The sequence below is a fragment of the Chiloscyllium punctatum genome, chromosome 15 (genome assembly GCF_047496795.1).
Source record: "Chiloscyllium punctatum isolate Juve2018m chromosome 15, sChiPun1.3, whole genome shotgun sequence".
Classification (NCBI taxonomy): Eukaryota; Metazoa; Chordata; class Chondrichthyes; order Orectolobiformes; family Hemiscylliidae; genus Chiloscyllium; species Chiloscyllium punctatum.
The window spans coordinates 73,483,373-73,496,344 of NC_092753.1; the positions used below are offsets into that span (position 1 = coordinate 73,483,373).

The 12,972-nt window shown below is 51.2% G+C and overlaps 1 protein-coding gene across 6 annotated transcripts in view; it reads left to right on the forward strand.

The window, feature by feature from the left end:
* htr1fa (5-hydroxytryptamine (serotonin) receptor 1Fa) overlaps window positions 1–12,972 on the forward strand; it is a 148,651-nt gene that overhangs the window by 101,687 nt on the left and 33,992 nt on the right. Inside the window, exon 1 of one of the 6 annotated variants that reach the window (XM_072585477.1) lies at window positions 6,904–6,986. The exons of the other annotated variants lie outside the window; for them this stretch is intronic. The gene's annotated coding sequence lies outside the window, so the exon portion shown is untranslated. Of the gene's footprint in view, window positions 1–6,903; window positions 6,987–12,972 lie in introns of those variants that run through there. 6 annotated transcript variants of the gene reach the window in all.

Here is a 12,972-nt window from a genome sequence, read left to right on the forward strand (position 1 = left end):
ACTCACCACCCTCTGTGTGTAAAGGTTGACCCTCTAAACTGATTTGTTTCTCTCCCTGTCACCTTAAAACTCTGTCCTCTTCTTTTAGACTTCCCTACCATGGGGAAAAGCTGTCCGCTATCCATCTTATCGATGCCTCTCATCATTTTATATATCTCTATAACATCACCCCTCAGTCTCCAACACTCAGGGAAAAATAGTTCCAGCCTATCCAACCTTTCCTTACAACTCAAAACTTCCGGTTCAGGTAGCATTCTAGAAAATCTTTTCGACAGTCTTTCTGGTTCAATGATATCCTGTCTACAGTAGGGCGACCAAACCTGCACTCAGTCCTCCAAATATGGCCTCACCAACATCTTGTACAGCTGCAACAAAACAATTCCTATACTCAGAACTCTGACCAAGGAAAGCTAGCATGCCAAAAGCTTTCTTGACCTCTCTGTCTACTTGTGACGCCATTTTCAAAGAGCTCTGTACCTGTCCCTCTAGATCTCTTTGTTCTATAACACTCCCCAGGGGCCTATCATTGACTATGTAAGTCCTGCCCTGGTTTGCCTTACCAAAGTGCAACACTTTGCATTTTTCCAAATTAAACTCCATCTGCCATTCCTCAGTCCACTGGCTCAGTTGTTCAAGATCTCACTGCATTCCCAGATAACCTTCTTTATTGCCCATTACACCACAAATCTTGGTATCGTCTGCAAACTTACAAAATGTACCTCCAAAATTCTCACCTAAATCATTTGTTTAAGTGATGAATAACAGTGGACCCAGCACCAATTCCTGTGGCACACCACTGGTCACAGGCCTTCAGACTGAAAAGCAACCATCTACCACCATTCTCTGTCTTCTACCATCAAACCAATTTTTTTATTCAATTGGCTAGCTCTCCCTGGGTCCCATGAGAGTTAAGAGAAAGTGAGGACTGTAAATCCTATAGATCAGAGTTGAAGAGTGTGGCGCAGGAAAAGCACAACCAGTCAAAGAGCATCCGAGGAGCAGGAGAATCAACATTTCGGGCATAAGCCCTTCATCAGGACTGAGGCTTGTTGGCCCAGAGGGTTGAGAGATAAATGGGAGTGAGGTGGGCTCAGGGATGGTAGCTGGGAATGTGATAAGTAGATTAAGGTGGGAGGGAAAGTGATAGGTCAGTGAGGAAGATGGAGCAAATAAGTGGGAAGGAAGATGGATAGGTCAAGAGACAGTGCTGAGCTGGAAGGTTGGGACTGGGGTAAGGTGGCGAGTGGGGAAATGAGGAAACTGGTGAAATCCACATTAATCCCCTGTGGTTGGAGGGTCCCAAGGCAGAAAATGAGGCATTCTTCCTCCAGGCATTGGGTGATTACGTTTTGGCAATAGAGGAGGCTCAGGACCTGCATGTTCTTAGCGGAGTTGGAGGGGGAATTAAAGTGTTCAGCCAAAGGGCAGTGGGGTTGGTTAGTGCATGTGTCCCAGAGATGTTCACTGAAGTGATCCACAAATTGGTGTCCTGTCTGCCAAATGTAGAGGAGACCACATCGTGTGCAGCAGATATAGCAGATTACGTGTGTGGAAGTACCGGGTAAATTTCTGTCAAATGTGGAAGGATCCTTTGGGGCCTTGGATGGAGGTGAGGGGGTAGGTGTGGGCACAGGTTTTGCACTTGTTGTGGTGGCAGGTGATGGTGCCAGGAGTAGAGGGTGGATTGATGGGGGGTGTGGACCTGACAAGTGAGTTGCAGATGTTATAGTCTCCCTGAACTGCAGGTAGGGTGGAGAGGGAAATACATCTCTGATGATGGAGTTTGTTTGTAGGTGGCAGAAATGGCAGAGGATGATGCAATGTATCCAAAGGTTGGTGGTGGGCGGGGTGGGAGGGGATCGGGGGATAGTGTGAGGAAGGGTGAGGACCGGGAGGGTTCTGCTGTTGTGGCAATTGGAGGGGTGGGATTCAAGGTAGAGGTGTGGGAAGTGGATGAGATGCACTAGAGGGCATCATTGATAATGACAGAACCCCCTGGTCCTTCCACCCCACCAACCTCTGGATAACTCGTATAATCCTCCACCACTTACACCACCTACAAACAGACCCCACCACCAGAGATATATTTCCATCTCCACCCCTATCTGCATTTTGGAGAGACAATACCCTCCACAACTCTCTTGTAAGGTCCACGCCCCCCACCAACCCACCCTCCACTACCAGCACTGTCCCTGGCCATCATAGGAAGTACAAACCCTGCACCCACACCTCCCCCCCCTCACCTCCATCCAAGGTCAAAAAGGATCCTTCCACACCTGATAGAGATCTACCTGTACTTCCACACATGTCACCTACTGTATCCATTGCCCACAATGTGGTCTCCTCTACATTGGGGAGACAGGACGCCAACTTGCAAATCATTTCAGAGAACATCTCTGGGACATCTGCACTAACCAACCCCATTGCCCTGTGGCTGAACACTTTAACTCTTCCTCCCACTCCACCAAGGACATGCAGGTCCTGGGCCTCCTTCATCGCCAAGCCCTAACCACCCGACACCTGGAGGAAGTACACCTCATATTCCACCTTGGGACCCTCCAATCACACGCAATCAATGTGGATTTCACCAATTTCCTCATTTCCCCTCCCCTCACCTTTTCCCAGTTCCAACTTTCCAACTTGGCACTGCCCCTTTAGCCTGTTCTACCTGTCCATCTTCCTTCCCACTTATCTGCTCCACCCTCCTCACTGATCTATCACTTTCACTCCACTTTGGTCTACCTATCATATTCCCAGCTACCTTCCCCCAGCCCCACCCAACCCCCATTTATCTCTCAGCTCCCTTGGCCCACAAGCCTCATTCCTGATGAAGAGCTTATGCCCGAAACGTCAATTTTCCTGCTCCTCGGATGATGTTTGATCAGTTGTGCATTTCCAACGCTACGCTCTTCGGCCTGTGAGATTTAACCATATGTAACAATGTACCATGCAGTACCTTGTCAAAAACCTTGCTAAAGTCCATCTAGACAATGGGGAATGTGAGGACTGCAGATGATGGGGATGAGAGTTGAGAGTGTGGTGCTGAAAAAGCACAGCAGGTCAGGCAGCATCCAAGGAGCAGGAGAATCGACATTTCGGGCAAGAGTCCTGATGAAAGGTTTATGCCTGAAATGTTGATTATCCTGTTCCTCGGATGCTGCCTGACCTGCTGTGCTTTTCCAGCAGCCGACTCTCGACTCCATGTGGACAATGTCTACCACACTGCCCTCATCTACTTTCTTGGTCACTCCTTCAAACAACTCAATCAAATTTGTGAGACATGATTTCCCATGCACAAAGCTGACTATCTCAAATAAGTCCTTATCTCTCCAAATGCTTGTAAATCCTGTCTCTCAGAATCCCCTCTAACATCCTACCCATTACAGACATTAGGCTCATTGGTCTGTAATTCTCACACATTCTCTGCAGCCTGTCTTAAATAACAGCACAACATTAGCACCCTTCCACCTTTGGACACTTCACCCTGGCTGTTAATGATACAAATCTCTCCATTAGGGGTGCCACAGTCCCTAGCCTCCCACAAAGTCCTGGAATACACTTCATCAGGTCCCAGGGATTTATCTACTTTAATGCATTTTCAGATTTCTAGCACTCCTCTTCCATTATGTGGACACTCCTCAAGACATCACTATTTATTTCCCCAAGTTCCCTCGCATCCATACCTTTCTTGATGGTAAATATTGATGAGAAATATTCATTTAGGATCTCACCCATCTCTTGTGTCTCCGATGACCTTGTTGATCTTTAAGAGGCCTTATCCTCATCCTCTCCCCGCCCTTCATATACTTGTAGAATCTCTTTGGATTTTCCTTTAACCTATCTGCCAAAGCTATCTCATGTCCCCTTTTAGCCCTCCTGATTTCTCTCTTAAGTGTATTCCAACATCATCTATCCTCCTCAAGGAAGTCACTTGATCCCAGCTTTCTATACGTGCTGTGTGTTCCATTCTGTTTCAAGACCAAGGCCTCAATAACTCTATTCAACCAGGGTTCCCTACTCCTGTCAGACTTTAGCAGGAACATGCTGGCCTTGAACCCTCATTAACTCACTTTTGAAAACCTCCCACTTACCAGATGTCCCTTTGCCTGCAAACAGCCTCCCCCTAACAACTTTAGAAAGTTCCTGTCCAAAACCATCAAAATTGGCCTTGCTGCAATTTAACTTGTGGAGCAGATCAATCCTTTTCCATAACTGTTTTAAATCTCATGGAATTATGGTTACTGGTTCCAAAGTGCTCCCCTACTAACACTTCCATCACTTGCCCTGCCTTTTTTCCCCAGAGGAGGTCAGGTTTTGCACCTTCTGTAGTCGGGATGCCTACATACTATATGAGCAATTCTTCCTGAACATACTTAACAAATTTCTCTCCATCCAAGCCCTTAACACTATGGCAATCCCAGTCGATGTTTGGAAAGTTAAAATCCCCTAGTATTACAACCTATTATTCTTGCAGCTATCTGTGATCTCCTTTCTATTTGCTCATCAATCTCCCATTGACTAGGGGGTGGGGCCTAGAGTACAGTGTTATCAAAGTAAACTATCCTTTTTCATTTTCCCAGATAGATTTTGTCCTCAATTTTGAAGTGGCGCTGAAGTTATAACCTTCCAATACAAAAGGGGTATCAGCTGACACTTTCACCATAACGGCAACAATGACTTCCACATTTAATACTGGATGGAAGTGATAGATGATTGAGGCTTAGATGGCAGAATTTTAAATGTGCTTACGGGAGATGATGGATGCAAGGGCAGCGAGACAAGTACTGGAATAGTTGAATCGAGAGACGACAAAGACATGGATGATGGTTTTCGTGGGTGTTAAGCTGAGGCAAATAACGAAGAGGTAGACAATTTGATGGGGTCTTTGCAATGGAGAGGTACAGGATTTAAATGTGTCCCATAAGTTAAATATCCTCAGCTCATTTCTGCAGCATTTGTGGATTCTAACTCATGTAGCTACTGACTCATCCAAAAACAACCTGGAATTAAAACCAGGCCACAAAGATCTATAGAAGTGCCTAAAATCTTGAAAAGGCTTGTGAAAGAAAATAGTTACAAATATTTTATTAGTTAATGAGTTGTTAACAGGTGTATAAATTAAGGATTAATATAAAAAATGCAAAAGCATCGCTTAGAATAATTTATATATGTATGATTAAATAAGGATTCATACAGTTTGGAACAAATTTATGACAGATGTGTAACTTGCAGCTAAATCCATTCTGCCAATTGTGCAGAGTTAAACTGATTCCAACAAGTTCAAAACTAAGCTCTGAGTTAAAATCTCTGCATGAAAGTTTGCTAACCATATCATTTAATTCATGACTAGCTCTTCCAATGCAATTTTCATGAAATGAATTTGTTCCTATTAAATTAACGTTTTTATGTGCAAACATTATCACTCAATTTGCAGCAACTGTAACCAAAGGGGTCATAAACAGAAATATTCAATTCATTGGCAGTTGGTAACTATTTTGTCAGTCTAATTTGTACTTCCAACATTTTGTTCCATTACCAATGAGAAAGAAAGTATATTGCAAAAGGATTCTCAACCTAAATGTGATACATTTTGCCTACTACCATTTATGAATTACCCAATCATCCCGCTGTCTAATTAATTTGCTAGATTTGTAACAAATTTCTTTGACTGCAATTGTAGAACTCTTCTATGAATTTCCTGGTCTCCAACACGAGGTTAACTGAACTGGGTAAACACTCAGCTACTGCAACGTTTCATGCAATTGATTGGAAGGAATGTGATTGGTGATTAAGGACAAGACAGCTTTCTGTTAATTAACAGGAAACCAGGAAATAGTAGGTTGAGGCTTTCTCAATAAAGCACTTGATGACCTAAAGCCCAGGGATAGTCTTTCAATCACAGTTAACGTCTTCAGAAAGTGGAAAATATGCATTTTGGAATTTTGTCTTTGGTATATTGGTGTTGCAAATTGACTACTAGAACGAACTAGAACAAGAGTATGCTTGTGTGGACCTTAGGGCAGCCATACCTTTCTTCCTGAACTTGATCCAGAAAGTCCAAATGAATGGTGTGATCAGAATTCAATCGGCTACAATGCCTTCCTTCTACATTGTAATAGGTAAGAACTGAGCGTAATGTTTATTTTCATCCCTTGAAAGTATTCAAGGAGTGATTTGCTCTCCCAATATACAACAGATTTGATTTGTATCCCATTGAAATGAATGGAAAAGTATTGAACAGATTTTAATAAGCTGATGAGCTGTCCAAATGTTGATGGCGAAAATGACCTCCTCCATTCTAAGATTTGATGTTGGGTGACGTTTAAAGATGGTGATTGGAATTTATGGAACTGACTTCAGGGTAAAGAACTTAAGAAATATAGAAAACATTGGTGGTAGCTGTAGAAAGAGCACAGGTTGAGGAGTGTGAAGGAATGGAAACACTTTTTAAAGTAAATATATTTCGGAATGTTATAGACACATTGCAAGTTCATATTCATTGGGGCATATCTCCATTTGTGAACTTCACTGAGTTTTTTTCATAAAATTTTACAGTGTTCACCTCATAAAGAATGCATTGCCCCTCCGCTGTACTGTTATCATACTGGCTTGTGCTCACCAGCAGTGGAAGTACTCACTGCTACTAGAGTCTTCCAGCATTCCCTGTCACTTGCATCATTTTTCAAGTCCAGCTATGTGCCAGTTCAAAGCCAGGAACTTCCCTTCACAGTTCCTGGATGTGAAGAATTACACAAGAGATGTCCAATAAATGCAGGTTGGGATCCATTTTGTTGACAGGGACATGGAAATCCTGGTGGATGGAGAGATGGACAGGAGGGCCATTCTTTTTCCTCAGAACCACCAGTAAAAGTCATGGTACCGGAGCCTGGCCAAAAGGCACCATCCCAGTTTCTGTCGTCTGCACAGTCTGGAGAAATATTCAGCCATACTGGAAGAAGGTCCATGATCCTCTTTGCTCCACAATGGTAAGTGCCACCATCTTCTCCTGCCTCCTCCCATTACCTCTACCTTCCACTAAGGCTCATGGTCTTCCTCTTGCAATATTGCATGCAACATCTCCACTCAATTGTTCGCACACAGTCTTTCCCCCAGGCCATTAGCTCACCATACCCCCTTTGCCTCCTTCTCATTGACTTAGGATACCATGTCCATACACACAAACAGCGGTACCAACCCCTTTCATTTCACTCAATCCCATGTCTTGTGTCATTTTAGGTGAAATCAGTCCAAAATAGGGGCAGAGAGGTTAAAGATGGGCGCTGTGGTACTTGACATTAGCAGGAGCGAACCATGGCCATTCATGTGGTCATGCCGAGACCTCCACGTCTCAGCAATAAGTAAGATTTATTAGCAAGCGCTGCACTACTCTCTCATTACAAGTGTCATGAATGGATTTTTAACATGGTCAAGCTTGTGATCACAACTCCGTAAGTTTCAGCATACACATGGACAAAGAAGAAAGTGGTGTTAAAGGAAGAGTGCTAAATTGAGGGGCGGCATGGTGGCTCAGTGCACTGCTGCCTCACAACCCCGAGACCCAGGTTTGATTCCCACCTCGGGTGACTGTCTGTGTGGAGTTTCCATGTTCTCCCCATGTCTGTGTGGGTTTCCTCCGGGTACTCTGGTTTCCTCCCACAATCCAAAGATATTGACCATGCCAAATTGCCCATAGTGTTAGGTGCATCAGTCAGGGATAAATATAGGGTAGGGGAATGGGTTTGGGTGGGTTACTTTTTGGAGGGTTGGTGTGGACTTGTTGGGCCAAAGGGCCTGTTTCCATACTGTTGTGCATCTAATCTATACCAAACTTTGGCAGGAGCTGGGCAATGTAAATTGGGAGCAGCTGTTTGAAAGTACAGAGGAACCTTGATTATCCCAATACCAATTCTTCAAAAATCGGATTATCCGAATGAGATCTTGAGGTCCCGACAGAAGCATTACATTAAAGACAGGTGTCCAATACTGATCGCGTCTTTTGTTTACAGTAATTAAAAGTGCTGCTGAGAACAGTGCTGGACTGATGGGAGTGCAGGCACTGTCTCTAAATGACTGACCTCCCATCCTCTCTGTCTCTCTTTCTCTCCCTCCACACTTTCCCTGGAGTTCTACACAGGTGTGTACCCTAAACCCCCTTCCCCCAGATAATCTCTCCAACATTGTCCTGTACAGGGCAAAGGTGGAACCTGTCAATGCATGTGTGTGTGCGCGCGCTATTTGGAGACTCACCCTCCAAAAGGCAGTAGCAGCAGTGGCAGTCATGCTGTTGGTGTCCTGTCCATTTGCCCTGGAGAAGGGGACAGGATCGTGCAGGGGGTAGTGTTGGGGGTGGGGGATGGTTTTGGATGGGATTGGGAGGGCAGGTGGGGACGGGGTTGTGGGTGGGCAGGGGGAGGTGATGGATGGGGTTGGGGGTGGGTGGTGGGTGGTGTTGGACAGGATTTGGGGTTGGGGGTGTGGTGTTGGACTGGATAAGTGGGCGGATCGGGTGCCAGGATTTAGGGTCAGGCGGGGGCGGTGATGGCCAGGTTTTGAGGTCAGGCAGGGGGCGGTAATGGGGTGGTGGGGCGGTAATGGGCAGTTTGGGGTCAGGCAAGGGTGGTGTTGGATGGTGTTTAGGATTGGGCAGGGGCTAGTGTTGGATGGGGTTTGGGATCGGGCAGGGGGCGGTGTTGGATGGGGTTTGGGATTAGGCAGGAGCGGTGTTGGATGGGGTTGGGGTTGGGCAGGGTGCGGTGTTGGAAGGGGTTTGGGATCGGGCAGAGGGAGGTGTTGGCCGTGCTTTGGGGTCGGGCAGGGGGCAGTGTTGGATGGGGTTTGGGATCAGGCAGGGGGCGGTGTTGGATGGGGTTTCGGATCGGGCAGGGGGCGATGTTGGATGGGGTTTGGGGTCAGGCAGGGTGCGGTGTTGGATGGGGTTTGGGATTGGGAGGTGTTGGAAGGGGTTTGGGATCGGGCAGGGGGCGGTGTTGGATGGCGTTTGGGATTGGGCAGAGGGCGGTGTTGGATGGGGTTTGGGATCGGGCAGTGGGAGGTGTTGGATGGGGTTTGGGATCGGGCAGGGGGCGGTGTTGGATGGGGTTTGGGATCGGGCAGAGGGAGGTGCTGGATGGGGTTTGGGATCGGGCAGGGGGTGGTGTTGGATGGGGTTTGGTATCAGGCAGGGGGCGGTTTTGGTTGGGGTTTGGGATCGGGCAGGGGGCAGTGTTGGATGGGGTTTCGGGTCAGGCAGGGTGCGGTGTTGGATGGGGTTTGGGAGTGATGGTGTTGGAAGGGGTTTGGTATCGGGCAGGGGGCGGTGTTGGTTGGGGTTTGGGATCGGGCAGGGGGCAGTGTTGGATGGGGTTTGGGATCGGGCAGGGGGCGGTGTTGGATGGGGTTTGGGGTCAGGCAGGGGGTGGTGTTGGATGGGGTTTGGGATCGGGCAGGGGGCAGTGTTGGATGGGGTTTGGGATCGGGCAGTGGGAGGTGCTGGATGGGGTTTGGGATCGGGCAAGGGGTGATGTTGGATGGGGTTTGGGGGTGGGCAGGGGGCGGTGTTGGATGGGGTTTGGGAGTGGGCAGGGGGTGGTGTTGGATGGGGTTTGGGATCGGGCAGGGACGGTGTTGGAAGGCTTTGGGATCGGGCAGAGGGAGATGTTGAATGGGGTTTGGGATCGGGCAGAGGGAGATGTTGAATGGGGTTTGGGATCGGGCAGAGGGAGATGTTGAATGGGGTTTGGGATCGGGCAGAGGGAGGTGTTGAATGGGGTTTGGGATCGAGCAGAGGGAGATGTTGAATGGGGTTTGGGATCAGGAACGGGGTGGTGTTGGATGGGGATTGGGGCAGGCAGTGGGCGGTGTTGGATGGGGTTGTGGATCGGGCAGGGGCAGTGTTGGATTGGGTTTGGGTTTGGGCAGGAGGTGGTGTTGGATGGGGCTTGGGGGCGGTGTTGGATGGGGTTTGGGGATGGGCGGGGGTGGTGTTGGATGGGGTTTGGGGATGGGCAGAGGGCGGTGTTGGATGGGGTTTAGGATTGGGCAGCGGGCGGTGTTGGATTGGGTTTGCGATCGGGCAGAGGGAGGTGTTGGATGGGGTTTGGGTTCAGGCAGGGGGCAGTGTTGGATGGGGTTTGGGATCGGGCGGAGGGAGGTGTTGGATAGGGTTTGGGATCAGGAACGGGGTGGTGTTGGATGGGGATTGGGGCAGGCAGGGGGCGGTGTTGGATGGGGTTGTGGATCGGGCAGGGGCAGTGTTGGATGGGGTTTGGGTTTGGGCAGGGGGTGGTGTTGGATGGGGCTTGGGGGCGGTGTTGGATGGGGTTTGGGGATGGACAGGGGGTGGTGTTGGATGGGGTTTGGGGATGGTCAGAGGGTGTTGTTGGATGGGGTTTAGGATTGGGCAGCGGGCGGTGTTGGATTGGGTTTGCGATCGGGCAGAGGGAGGTGTTGGATGGGGTTTGGGTTCAGGCAGGGTACGGTGTTGGATGGGGTTTGGGTTCAGGCAGGGGGTGGTGTTGGATGGGGTTTGGGGTCGGGCAGGGGGCGGTGTTGGATGGGATTTGGGGTCGGGCAGGGGGCAGTGTTGGATGGGGTTTGGGGTCAGGCAGGGGGCGGTGTTGGATGGGGTTTCGGATCGGGCAGGGGGCGATGTTGGATGGGGTTTGGGGTCAGGCAGGGTGCGGTGTTGGATGGGGTTTGGGATTGGGAGGTGTTGGAAGGGGTTTGGGATCGGGCAGGGGGCGGTGTTGGATGGCGTTTGGGATTGGGCAGAGGGCGGTGTTGGATGGGGTTTGGGATCGGGCAGTGGGAGGTGTTGGATGGGGTTTGGGATCGGGCAGGGGGCGGTGTTGGATGGGGTTTGGGATCGGGCAGAGGGAGGTGCTGGATGGGGTTTGGGATCGGGCAGGGGGTGGTGTTGGATGGGGTTTGGTATCAGGCAGGGGGCGGTTTTGGTTGGGGTTTGGGATCGGGCAGGGGGCAGTGTTGGATGGGGTTTCGGGTCAGGCAGGGTGCGGTGTTGGATGGGGTTTGGGAGTGATGGTGTTGGAAGGGGTTTGGTATCGGGCAGGGGGCGGTGTTGGTTGGGGTTTGGGATCGGGCAGGGGGCAGTGTTGGATGGGGTTTGGGATCGGGCAGGGGGCGGTGTTGGATGGGGTTTGGGGTCAGGCAGGGGGTGGTGTTGGATGGGGTTTGGGATCGGGCAGGGGGCAGTGTTGGATGGGGTTTGGGATCGGGCAGTGGGAGGTGCTGGATGGGGTTTGGGATCGGGCAAGGGGTGATGTTGGATGGGGTTTGGGGGTGGGCAGGGGGCGGTGTTGGATGGGGTTTGGGAGTGGGCAGGGGGTGGTGTTGGATGGGGTTTGGGATCGGGCAGGGACGGTGTTGGAAGGCTTTGGGATCGGGCAGAGGGAGATGTTGAATGGGGTTTGGGATCGGGCAGAGGGAGATGTTGAATGGGGTTTGGGATCGGGCAGAGGGAGATGTTGAATGGGGTTTGGGATCGGGCAGAGGGAGGTGTTGAATGGGGTTTGGGATCGAGCAGAGGGAGATGTTGAATGGGGTTTGGGATCAGGAACGGGGTGGTGTTGGATGGGGATTGGGGCAGGCAGTGGGCGGTGTTGGATGGGGTTGTGGATCGGGCAGGGGCAGTGTTGGATTGGGTTTGGGTTTGGGCAGGGGGTGGTGTTGGATGGGGCTTGGGGGCGGTGTTGGATGGGGTTTGGGGATGGGCGGGGGTGGTGTTGGATGGGGTTTGGGGTCGGGCAGGGGGCGGTGTTGGATGGGATTTGGGGTCGGGCAGGGGGCAGTGTTGGATGGGGTTTGGGGTCAGGCAGGGGGCGGTGTTGGATGGGGTTTCGGATCGGGCAGGGGGCGATGTTGGATGGGGTTTGGGGTCAGGCAGGGTGCGGTGTTGGATGGGGTTTGGGATTGGGAGGTGTTGGAAGGGGTTTGGGATCGGGCAGGGGGCGGTGTTGGATGGCGTTTGGGATTGGGCAGAGGGCGGTGTTGGATGGGGTTTGGGATCGGGCAGTGGGAGGTGTTGGATGGGGTTTGGGATCGGGCAGGGGGCGGTGTTGGATGGGGTTTGGGATCGGGCAGAGGGAGGTGCTGGATGGGGTTTGGGATCGGGCAGGGGGTGGTGTTGGATGGGGTTTGGTATCAGGCAGGGGGCGGTTTTGGTTGGGGTTTGGGATCGGGCAGGGGGCAGTGTTGGATGGGGTTTCGGGTCAGGCAGGGTGCGGTGTTGGATGGGGTTTGGGAGTGATGGTGTTGGAAGGGGTTTGGTATCGGGCAGGGGGCGGTGTTGGTTGGGGTTTGGGATCGGGCAGGGGGCAGTGTTGGATGGGGTTTGGGATTGGGCAGCGGGCGGTGTTGGATTGGGTTTGCGATCGGGCAGAGGGAGGTGTTGGATGGGGTTTGGGTTCAGGCAGGGTACGGTGTTGGATGGGGTTTGGGTTCAGGCTGGGGGTGCTGTTGGATGGGGTTTGGGGTCAGGCAGGGGGCGGTGTTGGATGGGGTTTGGGGTCGGGCAGGGGGCGGTGTTTGATGGGGTTTCGGGTCGGGCAGGGGTCGGTGTTGGATGGGGCTTGGGGGCGGTGTTGGATGGGGTTTGGGATCGGGCAGGGGGCAGTGTTGGATGGGGTTTGGGGTCGGGCAGGGGGTGCTGTTGGATGGGGTTTGGGGTTGGGCAGGGGGCGGTGTTGGATGGGGTTTGGGGTCGGGCAGGGGGCGGTGTTGGATGGGGCTTGGGGGCGGTGTTGGATGGGGTTTGGGATCGGGCAGGGGGCGGTGTTGGATGGGGCTTGGGGGCGGTGTTGGATGGGGTTTGGGATCGGGCAGGGGGCGGTGTTGGATGGGGTTTGGGATCGGGCAGGGGGCGGTGTTGGATGGGGTTTGGGATCGGGCAGGGGGCGGTGTTGGATGGGGTTTGGGATCGGGCAGGGGGGCGGTGTTGGATGGGGCTTGGGGGCG